A 21,603-nucleotide genomic window follows, 5' to 3' on the forward strand; every position below is an offset into this window, starting at 1 on the left:
TGTGTTATACCACACTAACAAAATCAAAATCAAAATCATATCAATAGAGGCAGAAAAAGTATTTGACAAAATCTAGCAACAATTTATGATAAAAACTCAAGAAAGTGGGACTAGAGGGACCATAGCTCAACATAATAAAGGCCATATATGATAAATCCACAGCTAACATCATAGGCAATGGGGAAAAGTTAAAACCATTCCCCTTAAGATCAGGAACAAGGCAAGGTTGCCCATTTTCAGCCCTTCTATTCAATGTAGTTCTGGAAGTTCTAGCCACAGCAATCAGACAAGAAAAAGAAATAAAAGGCATCCAAATTGATAAGGAGGAAGTGAAATTGTCATTATATGCAGATCACAGGATACTATATATAGATAACCCCAAAGATTCCACCAAAAAAGTATTAGAACTGATAAATGAATTTAATAAAGTAGCAGGATATAAAATTAATATTCAAAAATCAGTTACATTTGTATATACCAATAATAAACTATCAGAAGGAGAATCAAGAAAACACTCCCATTTACACTCGCTTCAAAAACTATAAAATACTTAGGAATAAATTTAACCAAAGAAATAAAAGACCTGTACTCAGAAAATTATAAGACACTGAAGAGAGAAATTAAAGAAGATACAAATAGATAGAAACACGTACTATGCTCATGGATAGGAAGAATTAATATAGTTCAAATGTCCATACTGCCTAAGGCAATATACACATTCAACACAATTTCTATCAAACTACCAAGGACGTTTTTCACAGAAATAGAATGTATAACCCTAAAATTTATATGGAACCATAAAAGACTCCGGATAGCCACGGCAATCTTGGGAAATAAGAACAAAGTGGGAGGTATCACAGATACCTGACATCAAATTATACTACAAGGCTATCGTAATCAAAACAGCATGGTACTGGCATAAAAACAGACACATAGATCAATGGAACATAATAGAGAGCCCAGAAATAAATCCATGCCTATATGGTCATTTAATCTATGACACTGGAAGGAAGAATTTCCATTGGGATAAAGACAGTGTATTCAATAAATGGTGCTGGGAAACCTGGCCAGACACATGCAAAAAAATGAAGCTGGACCACCTCCTTAAACCATATACTTGAATAAATTCAAAATTATTTAACGAGTTAAATGTAAGACTTGAAACCATAAAACTCCAAGAAGAAAATATAGGAAGAAAGTTTGCAGACATTAGCCTTAATAATATTTTTTCTGATATGTCCCCTTGAGCAAGGGAAGTAAGAGAAAATATAAACATATGGGATTACATCAAACTAAAAAATATTTTCATAGCAAAGGAAACCATCAATAAAACAAAAAGTCATCCTACTGAATGGCAGAAGATATTTGCCAATGATATATCTGATGAGGGGTTAATATCCAAAATTTATAAAAAAACTCATTCAACTAAACACCAAAAAAAAAAAAAATTAATTAAAAAATGGGCAGAGGACATGAAGAGACATTTTTCTAAAGAGGACATACAGAGGGCAAACAGACATGAAAAAATGCTCAACCTCACTAATCATTAGAGAAATGCAAATAAAAACTGCAATGAGATACCACCTCACTCCAGTCAGAATGTCTATCACCAATAAATCAACAAGCAACAGTGCTGGCAAGGATGTGGAGAAAAGGGATCCCTTGTGCACTGTTGGTGGGATTGCAGAGTGGTGCGACCACTATGGAAATCAGTATGGAGGTATCTCAAAAAACTGGAAATGGGATTACTTTATGACCCAGCAATTCTACTCCCAGGCATCTATCCAGAGAAATCCAAAACACTAATTCAAAGAAATGTATGCACCCCTGTGTTTATTGCAGCACTATTCCCGATAGCCAAGACATGGAAACAACCAAAATGCCCATCGGTAGATGACTGGATCAAGAAACTGGTACATTTATACTTGGCCATAAAGAAGAATGAAATCTTACCATTTACAATGATATAGATGGACCTAGAGAACATTATGCTAAGTGAAATAAGTTGGACGGAGAGAGACATATACCATAGATATCACTTATATGAGATCTAATCTGAAGAATAGAATAAATGAACAAACTAATCAGAAACAGTCTCAGAGATACAGAGGAAAAGTTGAGGGTTGCTAGATGGGAATGGGTGCGGGGATGAGGGGATTAGAAAGCACAATCTGTAACCACAAAATTGCCATGGGGATATGAAAGACAGTTTCGGGAATATAATCAATAATGTTGTACAGATTTTGTAGGGTATCCGATGGACACTTGTCTCATTCGGGAGACCACCTCAGGGATGATGTAGATGCCTGATCACTGCACTGTACACCTGAAGCTGAAGCTGAATAATAATGAATGCCAACTATAATGTGATATATGTATATAGTCACAGGAAGCGGAGTACAGCATAAGGAATAGACACAGTGGAAATGTAACGGCTGTGTGCGATGTCAGAGGGTAATAGATTGGGGGAGGGTGGTTATTAGTTTGTGAGGGGTATAAATGTCTAATTATTATATTGTTTTGTACACCTGAAACTAATAATAAAAATAAATAAGTAAATAAATAAATAAATGGAAGGATATAATGTACACTTGGATAGGAAGAATTAGCATAGTTAATTAACAAGTTAAAATGTCCATGCTACCCAAAGAAATCTGTAGATTCAGTGCAATCCCTCCCAACCACAATTCAGCACAAGAATGCAACTGTGGAATGGGGGTCCACAGTTCTTCACAGGCTGGGGTGGTTGCTCTGGTGCTTGGGAGACCTGAGAAGGTTCTCTCTAGCCCTAGACCATAAGCTGCTGCCCAGATGTCCTCCAGGCCATGCACACTTGGGTCAAAGTGCAGATGTCGCTGTGTTAACTACCCATCTTTACCATGACTTCAGGCTTAACTCCTGTAAATGGAGCTGTTAAGCCCCTGAAAGCCCATGTTTTTCGCTGACTGGTATTCTGAATGCAATGGCCAGTTAGTGGCTTTCTGTTTCTTCATTAGGTGTGGGGGCTCTCATTACTGGGTGGTGAACCACAAGCTATAGTAAGGGAGTTCTGGCCAGAGGAGAAGTGGAAAATGATCTCTGGAGCTGACTCAGCAGTCATAGGTCTGGTTTTTGTTTCTCCAAACCTGATTTGCATTGAGATTGCTAAGACAGCTTTCTGCCTGGCTGTGCTTATGTACTCGATGCACCCTGCCACCCCTCACAGACTTCCTCATCTTCCCTCAGTAGAATTCACGTTGGGGCTGAGGTTGCTGCCAGATGCACACAGCGGGCATCCTTCTCTCTCACAGTTGGCTTGTCTTTCCTGACCTCCCAACTTCTAAGCAGCTTCTAATTTGGAAACTGGAACTGAGAAGCATCCAGCACCTAGGTGGTGAGTTGGGAAGAGGGGCAGAGAGAAGGTATGACCTCTACCCTTGGCCCTTTTGGCCTCTTGGGAAATCTATGAGTGACATAAAGTCTGCCAGTTCTTAACCTCCATTCCCAACTGCTCTGTCATCATGAGAGGCCTTGGAGCTTCTCCCTACCATCAGTATCAATGTCCCTGCTCACAGAAAATATTGGCCAGGCCAGGACCATTTGTCTCAGGAGCAACAGAAATTACTTTACTTTGAATTTGATGATTTAGGCAATGACAGTGTTGATACAAGCACTTCCCACTTATGTACAGGTCATTTTTCTAGCTGTTTATTTATAAATTGAAACCAGTTCTTCTCATAGAAATACATCTTCGGAGGCATGGGGGTGGGTTAGGTTTCCGTGCCAGCACACAAAGGGCTGTTCAATTTGGATTAAAGTCAATTATCAGATAGTTGGAAGGGGTAAGTTAAGGAATAAATTGGAGAGAAGATTGTGGGGAGTGGGGGCAGGCCCGAGAGAAGGAAAGGTCATTGTACTGGGTCCACATAATGCAGTCAGCATGGGGCATTCATTCATTCACTCATTCATTCATTCTTCCTTATTTTATCTCACACCCCATATTCAATTCCTCAACAATCCTGTTCTACTCTCAAAATATACCCCAATGAACCACTTTTTACCTTTTTCTCTCGCTGTCCTAGTCTGAACCACCACCCATTTTTCAACTCCCTGTTTCTTTTCTGCAGTCTCTCCCTCCCCACAGTCTATTCTTCACATCACAGCCAGAATAAACCTTTTAAAATGCAAGTCAGATCAGTCATTTCACAAGGACAATGAAGAGTGCATCCAAGAGGCAGCCCTACCCCCCACATCAGTCCATTGCATTTAGCTCCTGCCACCTCCTCAGAGAGACGGGGATCGAGATGTCTCGGGCACCTGCCTTCTTTTCCATCTGCCTGGTTTCCTTTTGACCCTCCCGTTCTCCTTAAGCACCTAGGATCCTACTGACTTCCTCAATACCTCGGGAACATCTGCCTTTGAAGTGGGCTTAACCCCTACACTCTGCCCTAAGAGGACAGAAAAACGGCACCCTCCTCTCACCTACTGACTATACGTACAAGAGGACACTTTATTATTATTATTATTATTATTATTATTATTGTTATTATTATTTTACTGTTCTCCGTAAGTTCCTAATGCATCTCCTCTCTCTACTCCTTCATTAATTGTGAATGGCAGTCACGTGCTGCCCTTTGTGTCAGTTTATCTAGACTCTGTGCCGGGCTTTGATTCCTCCTCATTAGTCCCCTCGATCTTGCCACCCTTCCCTAGGTCCCCAGCCTCCCGGGACATCCCCTTCCTGCTGTGAACTGTCATTCCCCCTCAGCTGACCCCATCTAGGCCACCTACAGAAAGGCCCGACCTCCAACTCCTGCTGCAGAGTTGACCTGACTGAGACTTGACTCGTCCTGACACACTTGGAGCTGCTTGATGACAGCGTTCAGCAACTTGGGCCTGACTGGCTTCCTCTGTGGCTCTCAGTGCTGTCTACAGCCAGGTTTGATGCTCACAGAGACCTCAGGGGCCAGAACGAGTCCTTAGAGGCCATTTCCCCTCCCGAGCCTCCCCCATTGGCAAGCACCTTCTGACTGCCTGAGAAGACACCCTCTCCCTGTCCAGGGCCTCTCACGTTCAGCATGGCTTCCCTTTTCATACCTGCAGTCTTCTTGCTGCTGGAGTTAGTTCTGCCTGTTGGGGGAAAGGCAGCAGTACCTCCTGCTGTTGGAGGCGCCTGTGCTTCTGGTGCTGTGCTTCTGCCATGGACACCCTCTTCTCTGGACGCCTTGTTTCCAGTTTCCTAGGCTCTTTGTTGTCTGGGTGATGGGAGTACGCAGCCAAGACATCCTGAATTAATTTTGCAAGTAAAATTTCATCAGGTGACATATCAAGCACTTGACTAAATCAAGGTGTATTACACCTCATGTGTGCCCTGAGCCCATTCATCTTGTAAGTCAGCTCCTGAAATGACAGCCATGCTTATACCAAAAAAGAGAAGCATTTTTCTGTGAGGTCTGAAGGGGTCTTCCTTGTCCCCAGACTTGGCACCTGAGAGGCCTCTCTCTCTCTGCTCTTTTCCTGGTGATAGCATCAAGAAGGCATCATTGGTGGTACTCAGAGTCAGGGCTAGATGGATCTGGAACAGAATCTCTGCTTTGACTTACTAGCTGTGCAACTCTGAGCAAGTTACTTAACCTCTCTGAGCCTCAGTTTTTTATGTGTAAAGTGGAAATGATACCTCTCTTATTTGAGGTTAAATGAGAATAGCCTACATGAAGTGTCTGCATCATAGTAAATGCTTTAGAAATATTAGTTCCTTTTCCCCCACTTGGGGTAAGTAAAAAAGCCCATGGATGTTTCGGTTCAGTCACGCTGATGAAGTGGCATTTGCAAACATCATAAATGAGAAAATTAACAAGCTAGTATCTTGTATACAAGTAACAGTTAAATGTTTCTGATTGATAGGGAGAAGCAGATGGGTTCTGGAGACTTCCTACGTTCACGTGGAAAGTGGGCAGAAGTTTTTACTTTCCAGACATAGTATGTGCTTTATTAGTTGGTCTCTCTTTTGTGTCCTACTTGTTTTCTTGCGCTGGCCCGTTACTTCTGAGTGTCCGGTTTTACAGAGCCTTCAGAGATCCTCCGTAAGGCCTCACCATGGTCATGGTGAGGCGCCCTCAGCTTTTTGCTGTTTATTCATCCTGTCACCTTTCCAGGCAGCAACTTCATAGAGCCATTTAGGATCAGGCAAAGGGAGATAGAGAAACCTCTATCATCAGCTGACAACTGAGATTAGGGAATCCTAGGGAAGTCTAAGAGCACTGACCCCAGCGTATAGCAAAGGCCCTCTTCAGCTTGGCGGTGGCAATTCTGCTCTAAGCATGGTCTTAGGGTGCTGGGGAAGTGAGGTCTTGGACTCCCCAGGAATGCCTTTGGAGGGTGGCACAGGCTCCCTAGCTTCCCCTACTTTTTCAGCTGTGCATGAAAGAGGCATATAGGCAGGCACCAACACCCCTGTGACAGTCATCTTTGATGGGGGGGCTTACTTGTGCTAGGCCCTGGGCAGAGAGGGCCACATAGAATCTTTTTGTCCAACAGGAGCTCCCAGTCCTGACTAACTAGCTGTGGTGCTTATTACAGAATTACAGAACTGGTTCTTTAAGCACCCAAATTTTAAAAAAAACAAAAACATATTTTGGTCACTTTAAACATTTCCATCTAGATGGACATCAGGAAAGTATGACTAATACACATGCTTTCTTAAACAGTATACTCAGAGCACAATTTTCATTACTTTTTTTTTCATTACTCAGGTTTATTATTATAATAATTAGCTACCATCCTGTGTGCTAATGAACTGATACGCCAGAGGCTAGCCGGGTATTCTGCTTTCCCCTACACCAAATGGTCCAAGACCGCTGAACTTTTTGGGTTCTTCATCTACTTTTTATGATGTTCTCCTCTCTCTTATTCTGCCAATTGCCTCCTCTTTGCCAGCCTGCCTTCCTCCCTTCTCTGCTCTGTTCTAGTTAGGGTGAATAACCTCTTTCAGCAATTGGCTTAGAGGGCCTGAGAAGGTCTCTCTTGTTTTTCCTGGGGAATTTTGTTTCCTTCTTTACCTCATTAGAGTTGAGCCGCTAGCTAGGTAGTCTCAGTCTCACCTAGTGTTGGTGCTGCATTGTTTGCGTACATGCCCAGGTTTGCAAATAGACTTTCAGAACGTGGTAGACAAGGGACCTGGCTTCACACTTGTTACGCTCTCCCCACAGTAGTGCTCCATGTGTAGCAAAGACCCGAAACATATGTACACTTTGAATTTGTTAATGGACCTAATGAGATATGGAGTTCAACTGAAGATAGCATAGTTGTACTGCTAGAAAGAAACAGAGCATTTCCGTCAAATATACAAAAGAATTTAGTAGTGGATAAGAGTTAGTAAAACTGGGATTCTAATTTCAGCTCCTCCATTTCCTAGCTGGGTGATCTTACTCTGTGTCTCAGTTTCCTGGTCTCAAAAATGGGATAATTTTAGTGGCAAACCCATAAGAGTGGTGAGGATTAAATGATATCTTGGCTGTTGAAATTGCTTGGCACAATACCCGGCACATAATAAGTGATCAGTGATGTTAATAGCAATAAAGTCAGAAGTTTGATTTGGTGCAGGAGAGGTGGGGATGCTATGGGCCTCCTGGGGATTTTCCAGGGCCCTTCCTCTCTGTCCAGGATTTCACCCTTCTCTTTCCCCCTTCCACACCTCTGGGAAGTTCTTTATTTGGCCTCAGCTCTAGATGGATGTTAATGCAGAAATGTTAAGGCTGAAGATTTCCATAGGGTTTCAGTAATAGACATTGGGAAAATTAAATATTTCTGTGAAGTGTGCCATAAATCTTAGCTGTACAGGGAGGTGAGGAAATAAAATTGCAGACCATCCAGGGAGGGAGCAAGTTGTACAGCCCCTGGTACATGGTCTCAGGTGAGGGTGGGTAGAGCAAAGGACTCCCAGTAACGGCAGCAGTTTTGGAGCAGGAAGAGGAGCAGGCCCTGGGCTCAGGCCAGTCAGGAGAGGGTTGGTTGCTGCAAACCGTCAGCTCAGCAGACTTTACACTTCAGAGGGTACTGATGGAGGCTTCTGTCGTTGTCTTAGATCTGTGTCACGGTTGCACCTGCTGGCTTCATGCCTTCCTCTCTCTTTCTCTCCTACTTTGGCCTTCCTGCCTGTCTGCCCGCCCACCAGCGAGGCTCCTTTCTTCCCTCCTTCTGCCTCAGAGGAAGCATAGTGTGGTTGACAAGGCTCTGTCCCCTTTGGGCCTTCTGCTGCTGGAGAGCCACATGGGGAGGGAGAAGCCTATTCTGGGCCTCCCCAGAGGACCTTCTAGGCATCCTCTGCCCCAACAAGGGCCAAAGCTGTGAGAGGGTCTCACGTATAGAAAGTGTCTCCCAGACTACACGGAGGGCAGTACATGTGTCTTCAGAGGTCAGGAAACAGCAAAGATGAGATTTAGGTGAGGTCTCTTTACATAAACATAATTCTGTTTTCCAGAAGAACACAAACATCCCCACAACTCCTTTGGGCCTTCCGCCAGCACCAAGATGACCCAGACACATACAACCGCCTCATCTGTGTTTGTCTTTCCTGCCTTCTCACCCATTCATGTATCAGGATGTGACTCTCAACAATTACACTATACACATTTGATGATGGTCTGTGAATCTGTCACCACTTCTTTGTGACCCACTTGAAAAAGGGCTACCAACAAATCAAAGTCTGCCTGGGGAGAATAGCCAAGGGTGGTGAAGAGACTCAGAACCATGTCCTGCTCTTCCTTTCATGCATTCATTTACTCAGCAATTATGAATAAGTGGTTAGAATGTGCCAGATGTGCTGGATACTGAGGAACTACAAATAATAAAGAGAAGACTCTATCTCACATACATTGTGCTAATCCTTTAAACACATTAATTAAGCCTAACAGCCTTAACATATTATTATTATCCATTTAAATAAGGAAACTGATTCAGAGAAATTAAGTAAACTTCCCAGATGGAAGAGCTGAGAATCAAATCCACATATGACTTTCAATCACTTTTTTAAAAAAATTTATTGGGGTGAAAATTGTTAGTAAAATTAACTACATTTCAGGTGTACAATTCTGTATTACATCATTTATGAATCCCATTGTGTGCTCACCACCCAGAGTCAGTTCTCCTTCCATCACCATATAATTGATCCCACCCCCCGCCCCCCTTACCCTCTGGTAACCACTAAACTATTGTCTGTGTCTATGAGTTTTTCTCATTTGTTTCTCTTGTCCTTTTGTTGTTTTTGGTTTATATACCACATATCAGTGAAATCACATGGTTCTCTGCTTTTTCTGTTTGACTTATTTTGCTTAGCAATATACTATCAAGATCCATCCATGTTGTCACAAATGTTCCTATATCATCTTTTCTTACCGCTGGATAGTATTCCACTATGTATATAGACCACAACTTCTTTATCCATTCACCTATCCAAGGACATTTTGGTTGTTTCCATGTCTTGGCCACCGTAAACAAAGCTGCAATGAACATTGGAGCACACGTGTCTTTATGGATAAATGTTTTCAGATTTTTTGGGTAGATACCCAGGAGAGGGATTGCTGGGTCATATGGCAATTCTATTCGTAATTCTTTGAGGAACCTCCACACTGCCTTCCATAACGGCTGCACCAGTCTGCATTCTCACCAACAGTGTATGAGGGTTCCTTTTTCTCCACAGCCTCTCCAACACTTGTTGCTATTTATCTTGTTGATGACGGCCATTCTGACTGGGGTGAGGTGATATCTCATTGTGGTTTTTATTTGCATTTCTCTGATGATTAGTGATGTTGAGCATTTTTTCATATGTCTATTTGAATTTGTATGTCCTCTTTGGAGAAATGTCTCTTCAGGTCCTCTGCCCATTTTTCAATTGGGTTGTTTGTTTTTTTGTTGTTGAGTTTCATGAGTTCCTTGTATATTCTGGATATTAACCCCTTATCGGAGGCCCTGATTGCAAAAATCTTCTCCCATTCAGTTGGTTGCCTCTTTATTTTGTCGATGGTTTCTTTTGCTGTGCAGAAGCTTTTAAGTTTCATATAGTCCCATTCGTTTATTTTAGCTTTAACTTCCCTTGCCTTTGGAGTCAAATTCATAAAATGTTCTTTGAACCCAAGGTCCATAAGTTTAGTACCTATGTTTTCTTCTATGCAGTTTATTGTGTCAGGTCTTATGCTTAAGTCTTTGATCCATTTTGAATTAATTTTGGTACATGGTGACAGATAGCAGTCCAGTTTCATTCTTTTGCACGTGGTTATCCAATTCTCCCAGCACCATTTATTGAAGAGGCTGTCTTTCCTCCATTGTATGTTTTTTGCTTCTTTGTCAAAAATTATCTGTCCATATTTATGTGGTTTTATTTCTGGGTTCTCAATTCTATTCCATTGGTCTATGTGTCTGTTTTTCTGCCAATACCATGCTGTTTTGATTATTGTAGCGCTGTAGTACAAGCTAAAGTCAGGGAGTGTGATACCTCCAGTACTGTTCGTTTTTCTTAAGATTGCTTTGGCTATTTGGGGCCTTGTGTGGCTCCAAACAAATCTGATGATTTTTCTTCTATTTCTCTAACAAATGCCATTGGGATTTTGATGGGGATTGCATTAAATCTGTATATTGCTTTGGGTAATATGGCCATTTAACTACGTTGATTCTTCCAATCGATGAACACGGAATGTCTTTCCATTTTTTTGTCTCTTCTTCAGTTTCTTTCAAAAATGTCTTATAATGCTGAGTGAAATAAGTCAGACAGAAAAAAGCAGAGAACCATGTGATTTCACTGATATGTGGTATATAAACCAAAAGCAACAAAAGAACAAGACAAACAAATGAGAAACAGAAACTCATAGACACAGACAATGGTTTGGTGGTTGCCAGAGGGTAAAGGGGGTGGGGGCTGGGGGTGGGAGATGAGGGTAAAGGGGATCAAATATATGGTGATGGAAGGAGAACTGACTCTGGGTGATGAACACACAATGGGATTTATAGATGATGTAATACAGAATTGTACACCTGAAATCTATGTAATTTTACTAACAATTGTCACCCCAATATATTTAATTAAAAAAAAAAGTTGGAAAAAAAAATGTCTTATAGGTTTCAGCATATCGGTCCTTCACATCCTTAATTAAGTTTATTCCTAGGGATTTTATTCTTTTTGCTGCAATTACAAAAGGAATTGGTGTTTTGTATTTCTTTTTCTGAGATTTCATTGTTAGTATATAGGAATGCAATGGATTTGTACGTTGATTTTGTAGCCAGCAAGTTTACTGTATTCATTGATTGTTTCTAATGCTTTTTGGTGGAGTCTTTAGGGTTTTCTATATATAGCATCATGTCATCTGCAAAGAGTGATAATTTAACTTCTTCATTCCCAATTTGGATGCCTTTTATTTCTTTCTCTTGCCTGATTGGTCTGGCAAGGACTTCCAACACTATGTTGAAAAGCAGAGGTGATAGGGGATAGCCCTGCCGTGTTCCTGATCGTAGAGCAAAGGGCTTCAGTTTTTCACCATTAATTATGAGATTAGCTGAAGGCTTGTCATATATGGCCTGTATTATGTTAAGGTATTTTCCTTCTGTACCTATTTTATTAAATGTTTTAATCATAAATGTATGTTGTATCTTGTCAAATGCTTTTTCTTCATCAATTGATATAATCATATGATTTTTGTCCCTTATTTTGTTTATGTGATGTATCACATTGATGGATTTGCAGATGCTGAACCATCCTTGTGCCCCAGGGATGAACCCCCCTTGGTCATGATGAATAATCTTTTTAATGCATTGTTGTATTCGATTTGCTAGAATTTTGTTTAGGATTTTTGCATCTGTATTCATCAGTGATATTGGTCTGTAGTTTTTTTGTGTTGTCCTTACCAGGTTTTGGTATCAGGGTAAAGTTAGCCTCATAAAATGAGTTATGGAGTACTGTCTCTTCTTCAATTTTTGGGAAGAGTTTGAGTAGGATTGGTATTAGATCCTCTTTGAAGGTTTGATAGAATTCACTAGTGAAGCCATCTGGTCCCGGACTCCTGCTTTTGGGAAGGTTTTGGGTGACTGATTTAATTTCATTACTGGTGATCGGTCTGTTTAGATTTTCCAGTTCTTCATGGTTCAGCCTTGGAAGGCTATATGTTTCTAAGAACTTATCCATTTCCTCTAGGTTGTTGAATTTAGTGGCATATAGTCCTTCATAGTATTCTTGGATGATCCTTTGTATTTCTATGGTGTCCGTGATAACTTCCCCTTTTTCATTTCTGATTTTGTTAATTAGTGTCTTCTCTCTTTTTATCTTAGTGAGTCTAGTTAAGGGTTTCTCAATTTTGTTAACCTTTTCAAAGAACCAGCTCTTGGTCACAATAATTTATGCTATTGTGTTTTTGTTCTCTATTTCATTAAGTTCTGCTCTGATTTTTGTTATTCCCTTTCTTCTGCTGACCTTGGGTTTCACTTGTTCTTCTTTTTCTAGTTCTTTAAGGTGTAACATGAGGTTATTTATTTGGGATTTTTCTTGTTTCTTGAGATAGGCCTGTAATGATATAAATTTCCCTCTTAAAACTGCTTTCACTGCATCCAAAAATTTTGGTAGGAGGTACCATTTGCTTGGAATGTCAATTTCCACTCTTTCACTTTGAGTGTATGCTTGTCCTTGTAGCTGAGATGTGTCTCTTCCCTCCTTCCCCGCTCGCGCTATTCGCCCACCTTTGGGTGAATTCAGTAGTGGGCCTCTTCATCTTGCCTGTCTGCTGGGCAGGGATTCCTTTTGGAATTATAGTTGTTTGATTAGTGTAAATTCCAGGGGAGATTTACAGAGGCTCACCTCACACCATCATTTTGATGACGTCTCCTTAATCACTTTTAAAATCACTTTTAATTCTTTGACAATAAAGCATTATTGAAAAGTCAACAGGGAGCCAGGCCTTGTCTTTAAGAAGCTCACAGTCTTGTATGAGAGTGGATAAGTATATCTGAAGGGTGAACTCAGCTGAGAATAGATGGTAAGGAAACACATGGGGCTTCCAGGAGGAGGTGATCCTGAACTATATCTAGAAGGATGCCAGCCAGAGAAGGAACGGGAGTAGGATATTGTAAAGCTGGGGAAGGAGCTTCAACAAATCTATAGAAGCGAATGAGGGAGGACTTGTGTTTGGGTAACAGCAAGCAAGTGGAGGTACAAGATGAAAGGGAAAGCAGAGAAGTGGTAGAGATCAAATCATGAAGGGCCTTGTACATCAGGCTAAAGGTACCAGGAAGCCAGTGCCGGGATTTATACAAAAGGAACAGGTTGAGATCTTCTGGGTGGCTAGATAGTATACAGAAAAACCACGAGGCTGCTGAAGACATTAGTGTGAAATATGTGGCTTAAAGTAAGTCCGGATGTGGACAAATTTGAGAAACCCTCTAGAAGGTACAATCAACAAAAGTCAGTGATGATTGAACATGGTGGAGTGGTGTCGTTTGTGGAGAAGGGAGGAGTGAGGTCTGGGGGACCAGAGTGGGCAGCTAGTCCCCAAATATGTGTGGTGGTAGTGGTGGTCCTCACCATGGATACGGGTCCTATTCTGGCCTTACGTGGATGAAATAGATGCATTATGACCAATAGGTTGTGGGATGCATGTGACTATTGAGATATCAGTGATGCAGGCAGGGACCCAGCTGGCTCAGCTCCCAGGGTGAAGTGTGCCTCCCAACCTCATCTTTCTCTTAGGCAAAAGCCCTATTTTGTCAGTTACAAATGCGATAGACTCTGTATTAGACATATGGACAATGTCTATTATTGGTCTCTTTTCCTGTATGGTCTGGGTATTGCTTGGCCAGTAAGCACTGCTTTTGTACCTAGCTTCTCCTAGGTTACTGGCATATGGCTTTTTGGAAGACAACTGCCCTTTGGCCCTCATCCTAGCTTCAGAAGAGCTGTGGGATCCTGGTGAGGGGAGGGTGCTTTCAGGCTCCCCCAGGCCCCAGCCTCTTGCTTCTAGAGAGCAACTTCTGAGGTTTATGTGGGGACAGAGCCAGGAGTGCAGTTTCCAGGTTCTCGGCCTCGCGTGGCGGGGCGCTGGCTCGGGTGGTCGTTGGCCGATGGCTGTAACCGATTGGCCAATTTTCTGCTGATGTAATTGTTGTGACTGTGTTGGTTGGTTGGCTGGTTGGCAGGCAGAAAAGCGGTCGGTGGATTGCGGATCATGTGGATCCTACTTCATGTGTCTCACCCAGCTGCCAGCGAGAATATAGTGGTCTGACTCCCCTATCTATGGCTCCGTTGGTGTTGCTTTTTGGCCTCACCATATCCTGCATTCTTATGTGGGGAGTGGGAGCTGAGACACCGCATGACACCCTGGATGACACATGGTGCAATGAGCAGGGTTTGGTGCTGGCCGAAACTCTCCGTAAAGTAATGGAGCAGTTTATACGTATGAAAGATCAGTTTCAGAAGGCCCGTGAGGAACTGCGCTGGGAACAGGAGGCGTGGTCTGCCTGGAAAACTCGAGCCTCCAGATGGCACGCCACCCTCTTGGCCATAAAAGGCATTGCCTTCCTTTTGGTAATCTGCTGCTGCTATAGGCTCCGAGGGTTGTGGACATCTTGCACTGAGGCCTCCACCCAATCAGATGCTTGGCATGGCGAGCAGAATTCCGGCCAGGTAGGAATGGCGTCTGACTCTGGGCAGGAGGACATGTGGCCCCCAAACAGTGTGCGGTACCCGGTAGCCACTGTTCTCAGAAGTTGGACCCCCAGGAGGGGTGGGAGGACATAGATGGCTCTCTGGCCAGTGTGGAGAGAGCCTGCAGGTTCTAGCTGAGCGGTTGCCGGAGGAGGCGAAGGGTACAGCCGGCCATGTGGGCTGGGTGTTCCTCAAGGCCTTGCATCGTAACATGGACGACGGGCTTAATGAAATAGCTTTGCTGCAGGACCAGCAGCCCGTGGGGAGGCGGTGGAAGCTCCGGACTGTCAGTTGGAGGAGGTTCTCACCCGGTGCATCATAACTCGGAGGAAATGCTTGCTGGAATAGCCTAGGTGTGGGACCAGGTGTCCTGGTGGGAGACTTTGGAAGCCCGGGTCTACCTGTTAGAAGAGGGGCCCCACAGTGGAGACTCTGAGGAAGAGGCAGAGGAAGTGAGTGGAGACAATGTAGCTCCCAACCCCCAAGCCCGGCCAATCTTGAAGCAAAGGGTAAAACGTGAGCAACCTTTGGGCCCCGGGGGCATTGCTGCCGGCAACCCAGCTGTGACTGAGTTCACAACCTACACCCCTTACATTCCCACTGAGTTGCAGGAGCTGGGGAGGCGGTACAGACAGCGCCCTGGGGAGCCAGTCTCAGCTTGGCTGTTACATTTATGGGATGAGGGAGCAGACAGCATTCTCTGCTCCCCAGACGAGATGAAAAAGCTAGCCTTCGTGATAGTGCATCCGTCCCTGCGACAAAGATTACAGAATTGCCATAGGTTGGCCCAAGACCAGGGCAGCCACACTCTAATGGAGTGGCTCACTGCTGCATACGCACAGTATGGGGACAGGCTGGTGAGCTGCCCGACACTGTGAGTAAATGGCAGTCATATACAGAACTTACGCAAATAATCCGTGAAATGGGTATGAGACATGCTATTTTTAACCTTAACATGCAGGGCCCAGATGACGAGCTTTTTACAGCCAGCACGATAGATCTGGTTTTGGATACTGCACCTGCGAGTGCTTTTGGATCCTTGGTTGCCATTCTTACACCCTATGTGGGGAGACGGATCCATGAAGTTACAATTGCCATGGCCACCCTAGGCGATGCTGAAAGCTGGTGTCAAAGGAAGTTAAGACAGGCAGTCAGAGAAGTTAAGGCCTGGATGCCCAAGTCAAAAGTAAGGGGGCGAGGTCACAGGCCTCAGAGAGTAACACACATGCAGATGTGGCGTGATCTCGTGGCAGCAGGGGTTGATCTGGAAGAAATAGACTGACAACCCAATGCACCCTTGTTGGAACTTTGGAAACAGTTGCATTCGCAACAGCAATTCCGGAGAAGCATAAAGGAGAAGTCCAGAAAAGTGCGACCCCTGTCCCTTCAGCACTTCATTCGGCCGCTTGAGGCCGACTTCTTTCAGCTTGATAAGGGGTGGGGCCAAGGTACCCGGTCAGAGGGGACCAGCAGAGACCAGAGGCCCCACGTGGAACTGTCCATACATTGGTCCTCTTCTAATGTGCAGAGGGTTTTGGCCCTAGTTGACACTGGCGCAGACTGCAGTCTTGTCCCCCGTTCCGGAATATATTCTAGGGGTGGACATGGCCTCAGTTTACAGACATCGGTGGGAGAGTTCCGTGTTCGGATCCTGGTGGTGAAAGCGGTGACACGCGGGCATGCTCACCACCCTCCTCAAGTGTTGCCGCAGCCCAGGCGCGTGGTTATGGTGCGACAGTACCACCTGCCAGGAAGACAGGAGGAGATTGGTCGTACAATTTTGGAATTGGAGGAGGCACAGATTGAGAGGCGAGACCCTGGTAGGGTGGAGTGTGGGGACAGAGCCAGGAGTGCAGTTTCCAGGCTCTCGGCCTCGCGTGGGGGGGGTGCTGGCTCAGGTGGTGGTGGGCCGTTGGCTGTAGCCGATTGGCCAGTTTTCTGCTGATGTAACTGCTGTGACTGCGTTGGTTGGTTGGCTGGTTGGCAGGCCAAAAAGTGGACGACAGATTGCGGATCGTGTGAACCTACTTTGTGTGTCTCACCTGGCTGCCAGTGAGAATATAGTGGTATGACTCCCCTATCTATAGCTCTGTGGGTGTTCCTTTTTGGCCTCACCATATCCTGCGTTCTTATTTGGGACGCGGGAGTTGAGACCCCGCAGGACACCCTGCATGACAGTCTGGATGATCTCCACCTGGCGCCCAAGGAGAAGCTTATAAAAGGAGATAAGACAATCCCTATTTTTTCAATCTCTGGGAGGAAAGCAGTGTAGATGAGCAACCTTAACTTTCTGGGGTAAAATGTAAACTTTTGAAAACTGACGACCAAAAGCTAAGGTCAGTTTTGGGTCAAACTAGGCCAAGGGCTGGGAGAAAGAAACAGCAGTTGTCTGGAGGCTATGAGTGGAATGGATGGGCTTTGTTCACCTTCCAGCTGGCTTCCTTCCTTAGCTTAGTGGAACCAAGCACTTCTGGAACTCTGTCCTTTGGTCGTCTTTCATCCAAGGAAATTAGGTGTGGCACTCTCCCTTATTCATCTCTAAATTCTTCTCCACCACTCCTGGAGCTTCAGAAAAGCCCACGTGTTCCAGTATGGAGCTCATAAATCCCCATCTGCTTTTTCTCGGGCTGTTTGTGCCAGTTCTGGCAGCTATTACCCCTAGAGTGGGTTATGCTTTTCAGGCCTCCCATGAGCACAGCCACCATCCAGCTGGACTACAGTCTGACATGTAGGGCCTGGCACATTATCTATCCATCAAGGACTAGGTGCCTCAGGTGTGTCTCATAAATTGACCACATGCTCCCTAAGAGCTTTATAAAAGCTGAGGGTTAGAGCGGGGATGGGTCGATCATGAGTGATTGCATGTAGTGGAAAAGTTGGTATAGGGGAGGCAATGTCCAGAGGAATGGATTGTTGGCCTAAGAAAGGACCTGGGGGCCTGGGCTTGCATGTTTGCATCAGTGGCAAGTCTGGAGCCCCCGCTTACGCGCCCTGCTCTCACCCCGTGTACGCTAGACCTTCGTTACTCTGGCAACTCGCCAGTCTCAGACTGCACCCGGCAGCTGAATCCAGTCCCTTGTTACAGGGAAAATGCTCTCATTGAAGCACCAGAGCAGAGCTTCTGCCTTTTATTGCAACCGGCATCACAGGCTTCTATTTGTAAACTTATTAATGTGCGTTGGAGGGGAGAGGGCCTGGGAATCTGGGCAGTTGCATGGGAGAATCCCAGGGGAGTACAGAGGCCTCATTCTGATCACTGAGGTGGGCTGAGCTGAGGGGTAAGGGTCCACCTGTCCAGAGCCCCACCCTCCCTGCTTTGCCCTTGGTCTTCCCTGCTCCAATGCCCTATGTTGCGCGAGGAGTGAGGTCTAAGGGCAAAGTTGAGAGGGGTCTTAGAACCCAGAGAGGAGACATCTGTCTCCTGGGGAAGCACCCCTTCCTCCACAAGGACGGGCTCCCTGCCCTGCCCCAGGGGCCCTAGCTACTAGTCCTTGGGCTTCCTGTATCCACAGTCCCTGAACATTCGCCCACCCTGCGATGGGAGGTAGTCTGCTCCAGGAATGCTTCATGCGCCCACTCATCCGTGCCTCCTTATTTTTCAAGGGCAGCGGCTTAGTTGCTGTAGCAGCTATAGCAGGTAATTAGCTGGACAGGTGGAGATGGGCTGTGAGTTAGACGTTCACAGTGAAAACAGGCACCCTTCTTCCTGCTCACCCGCTAAACGTTCCTGAATGGGCTGACTAACAAAGTATGGGCTTTCCAGAAGTGGGCAGCTTTGGACCCATTTGTGGGGACAGAGCCCCAGAGAGCAGTTTCCAGGCTCTTGGCCTCACGTGGAAGGTGCTGGCTCGGGTAGTAGATGGCCAACCCGTCAGCTGTGGCTCATTGACCATCAGCTGTAACCAGTTAGCCAATTAGCCACTGATATAACTGCCCCAGCTGCTCTGGTTGGTCAGTTGGTGGGTTGGCAGGCAGAGAAGTGTACAGCAGGTTGCAGGTCATGTGGATCCAGCCTCCAGTGAGACTCTAGTGCCTCCAGTGAGGCTATAGTGGTATGACTCCCTATCTATGGCTCTGTGGGTGTTCCTTTTTGGCCTAGCCATATCCTGTGTTCTTATGTGGGGAGCAGGACCAGAGACCCCGCAGGCCACTTTGCACGACACCATTGCAGGACTTAGCACTAGGGCAGCCTTTTGTTTACAGCTCCTCAGTTTCTCTCTCCATTTCCTTCTCTTCTACCTCCTCCCTTTTTTCTGGTTATCTGTTGCACCCAGGAGCGGAGCAAGGGGGTCCTGTCTAATTGCCCATCTCTCAGTCGCAATCTCTGGTTATTCTGTTGGGGACCCTTTGCCAATGAGGCTGTCACACACATCAGGGCCGTCAGTGATACCTGGGCAGGTGTGGGAAGACAGACTGTGGAGCCCAAGTCATACAGTAGGTGGGGGTGGAGGGTGCTATGGTGCTCTCTTAACAGCAGACATAGGTGTCCTGCTCCCACCACCTACCGCTAAGCAGGGCTTTGCCTACCAAGTGGCTATCAGCTGCTGACTTCATTAGGGCTCATACAATGGAGGAGAGGGCGGTTAAGAACCGACAGCCTCCCTGGAAACTCACTTTCCAATGGGCTGCTGCATTCTCTCCTTTAATTAGTAGGAGGTACCTGGACAAGTCGTTATGACTGCAGGGAAAACAATACAATATGGCATTGTATTAGTGAGGCGAATTTTATTAAACTGAGAGAAAGGGTAACTGAAACATGACAGCTATATGCGTAGTGCCTCCTGAATTTGTAATAACCCAATCTTGTTCTGAATCATTCCTGCGTTGGCAAACAGAATATAAAGCATTTAACAGATCCAATATTGTAAGAGATACAATAGAGAACAGCAGAGTAGAGAGGGGAAGAGGGCCCCCAGCGCAGGCCTGTGCTCACTGACTAAGGAAACCAGACCAGAAGGTCTGGCTGAAGGCTTTATCTAATTAATTACTCCTGACCTCCTGGTTCTTTCCTACACCTCAGTCTTTCTACTTATAATTCAGACGTAATTTCTGGCCACTCGAGAAAACTTAATAGCATATATGTTGGTAGGGAATAGACAAAGCCATCTTTTGCTAAGAGGAGTAAAACACCCGACAGGGAACGGAGAAGAAAGTGCTGAGCCTAGTCGCCCTTCTAGGTTAGGGGGATGACTTTGGCACTTAAGCCAGGATGGTGATACTGTTTTTATTATACATTAGCTATGGTACCAGAGCTGTCATTATTTTGATGAGAGAGATCTGAGTGAGGCCCAGAGAGGTGAAGTCATATTCAAGGTCTAGTAAATGGCAGCCTGTATTCCTTCTTTGGTCCTTCAGACTCCAAAACCTATGCTTTGCCTCTTATCCTAGGCCTCAGTTTTTGTTTTTTGTTGTTTTTTTGTTGTTGTTTTGTTTGTTTATTTTATTTTTTGACAAATGAAAAGGAAAAAAAATTCTTCATTTGTATACGCCACTTAGTGAGGAATTGTAGCTCTTGAGCTGTAAGTGATTTCAAGAGATCTTCTGATCTAAGTAAGATATTATTTATTCTACTTTTCAGAGGAAGTGACTGGGGCCCAGAGGCGTTAAGCAACCTGTGCAGGCCAGGCCATCATCCAGCCAGGAAGTGACTGAGGAAGGAGACCAGACTGCACACCCCTTCTTACTGAGTAAGGCCTCAGAAGTCAGATAAATCCACAGTGCGTGAAAATAGGGTCTATTTAGGATGTTGGCAAGTTAATCTGTGGACTAAGTCAGACCAACGTGTGGTGTAGTTTGGACCCTCCAAAGCTGGAATAAAGCATTGACACATCATCATCATCACTCAAAGTCCATACTTTGCCTAAAGGGTCACTCTTCGTAGTGTACATTCAGTGGGTTTGGACAAATGTATAATGACATATATCCATCCCTATAATATCATATAGATTATTTTCACTGCCTTAAAGAATCCTCTGTGCTCTGCCTGCTCTCCTATTCCCTCCCCCCACCTCTGAAAACCACTAATTTTTTTCTTGTCTCCGCAGTTTTGTCTTTTTAGGTTCAGTTCTCTGAATAGGAGGTAGTACAGTTAAGTGGATTCATAACTAGTTCAGCAATTACTGGGTTGATGTAAATCAGGAGTGAGATTCCTAGGGACATGTCACAGGATTTTGTCCTTGTTCTTATCCACTTTAGTGTTTTTGGTATGTCAAATATTGTAATTAAAGGGAGATGAGGGTAAGGGGGATCAAATATATGGTGATGGAAAGAGAACTGACTCTGGGTGATGAACACACAATGGGATTTATAGATGATGTAATACAGAATTGTACACCTGAAATCTATGTAATTTTACTAACAATTGTCACCCCAATAAATTTAATAATAATAAAAAAAGACTCAAAAAGTTCTCAGCAGCATGGGAGAGGGACTGGAGACAGGACTTCTGTGTTAGAGTCAGCAGAGTTAAGGGTGTATAACAGACCCGTGGACACATGATGGATAGCCGTGAGTGCCAGGCCTGTAAAAGAGTCCACAGAGTGACTGGCACTTCCTGAGCAGGGGAAGAGGTTGATAAAATAATGGTCTCCATGACTGAGAGATCTTCTTGCGCAGACTGGGAAGCCGACATTCCCTTCCAAGACACATGTGCCTGGCCCTAGGTAGCGAATGGGTGCCCGATATCAACAAGAGGAGTATCTTGTGTGATCAGCATGTCACACTGTTGGGGTTTTCAGAAGTCATCTGTTCAGTCACCTGCTCCGAGGCATGAACCAAAAACATCCTGCAGTCCAGCCACATAAAATCTCCAACCAAGACTTTATAACCTTTTCAGGACATGCAATCAAATGTTTCTCATTTCCTTACAGTAAAATCGTTCCTCTTGGTATCCAGCCTGACTTCTTACTGCTGCTGTTGTCTTCTGTCTGTCCTCAGTGGAGACAGAG

General features: G+C 44.6%; 1 protein-coding gene across 16 annotated transcripts in view; it reads left to right on the forward strand.

Annotated features, from left to right (window-relative positions):
• Positions 1-21,603, forward strand: part of GRIK4 (glutamate ionotropic receptor kainate type subunit 4) — a 635,802-nt gene that overhangs the window by 38,999 nt on the left and 575,200 nt on the right. For 13 of the 16 annotated variants that reach the window (XM_074321322.1, XM_074321326.1, XM_074321318.1 and 10 more), the window contains exon 2: positions 20,235-20,343. The exons of the other annotated variants lie outside the window; for them this stretch is intronic. The gene's annotated coding sequence lies outside the window, so the exon portion shown is untranslated. The remainder of the gene's footprint in view (positions 1-20,234; positions 20,344-21,603) is intronic. 16 annotated transcript variants of the gene reach the window in all.

The sequence above is a fragment of the Rhinolophus sinicus genome, linkage group LG16, assembly GCF_036562045.2.
Source record: "Rhinolophus sinicus isolate RSC01 linkage group LG16, ASM3656204v1, whole genome shotgun sequence".
Lineage (NCBI taxonomy): Eukaryota > Metazoa > Chordata > Mammalia > Chiroptera > Rhinolophidae > Rhinolophus > Rhinolophus sinicus.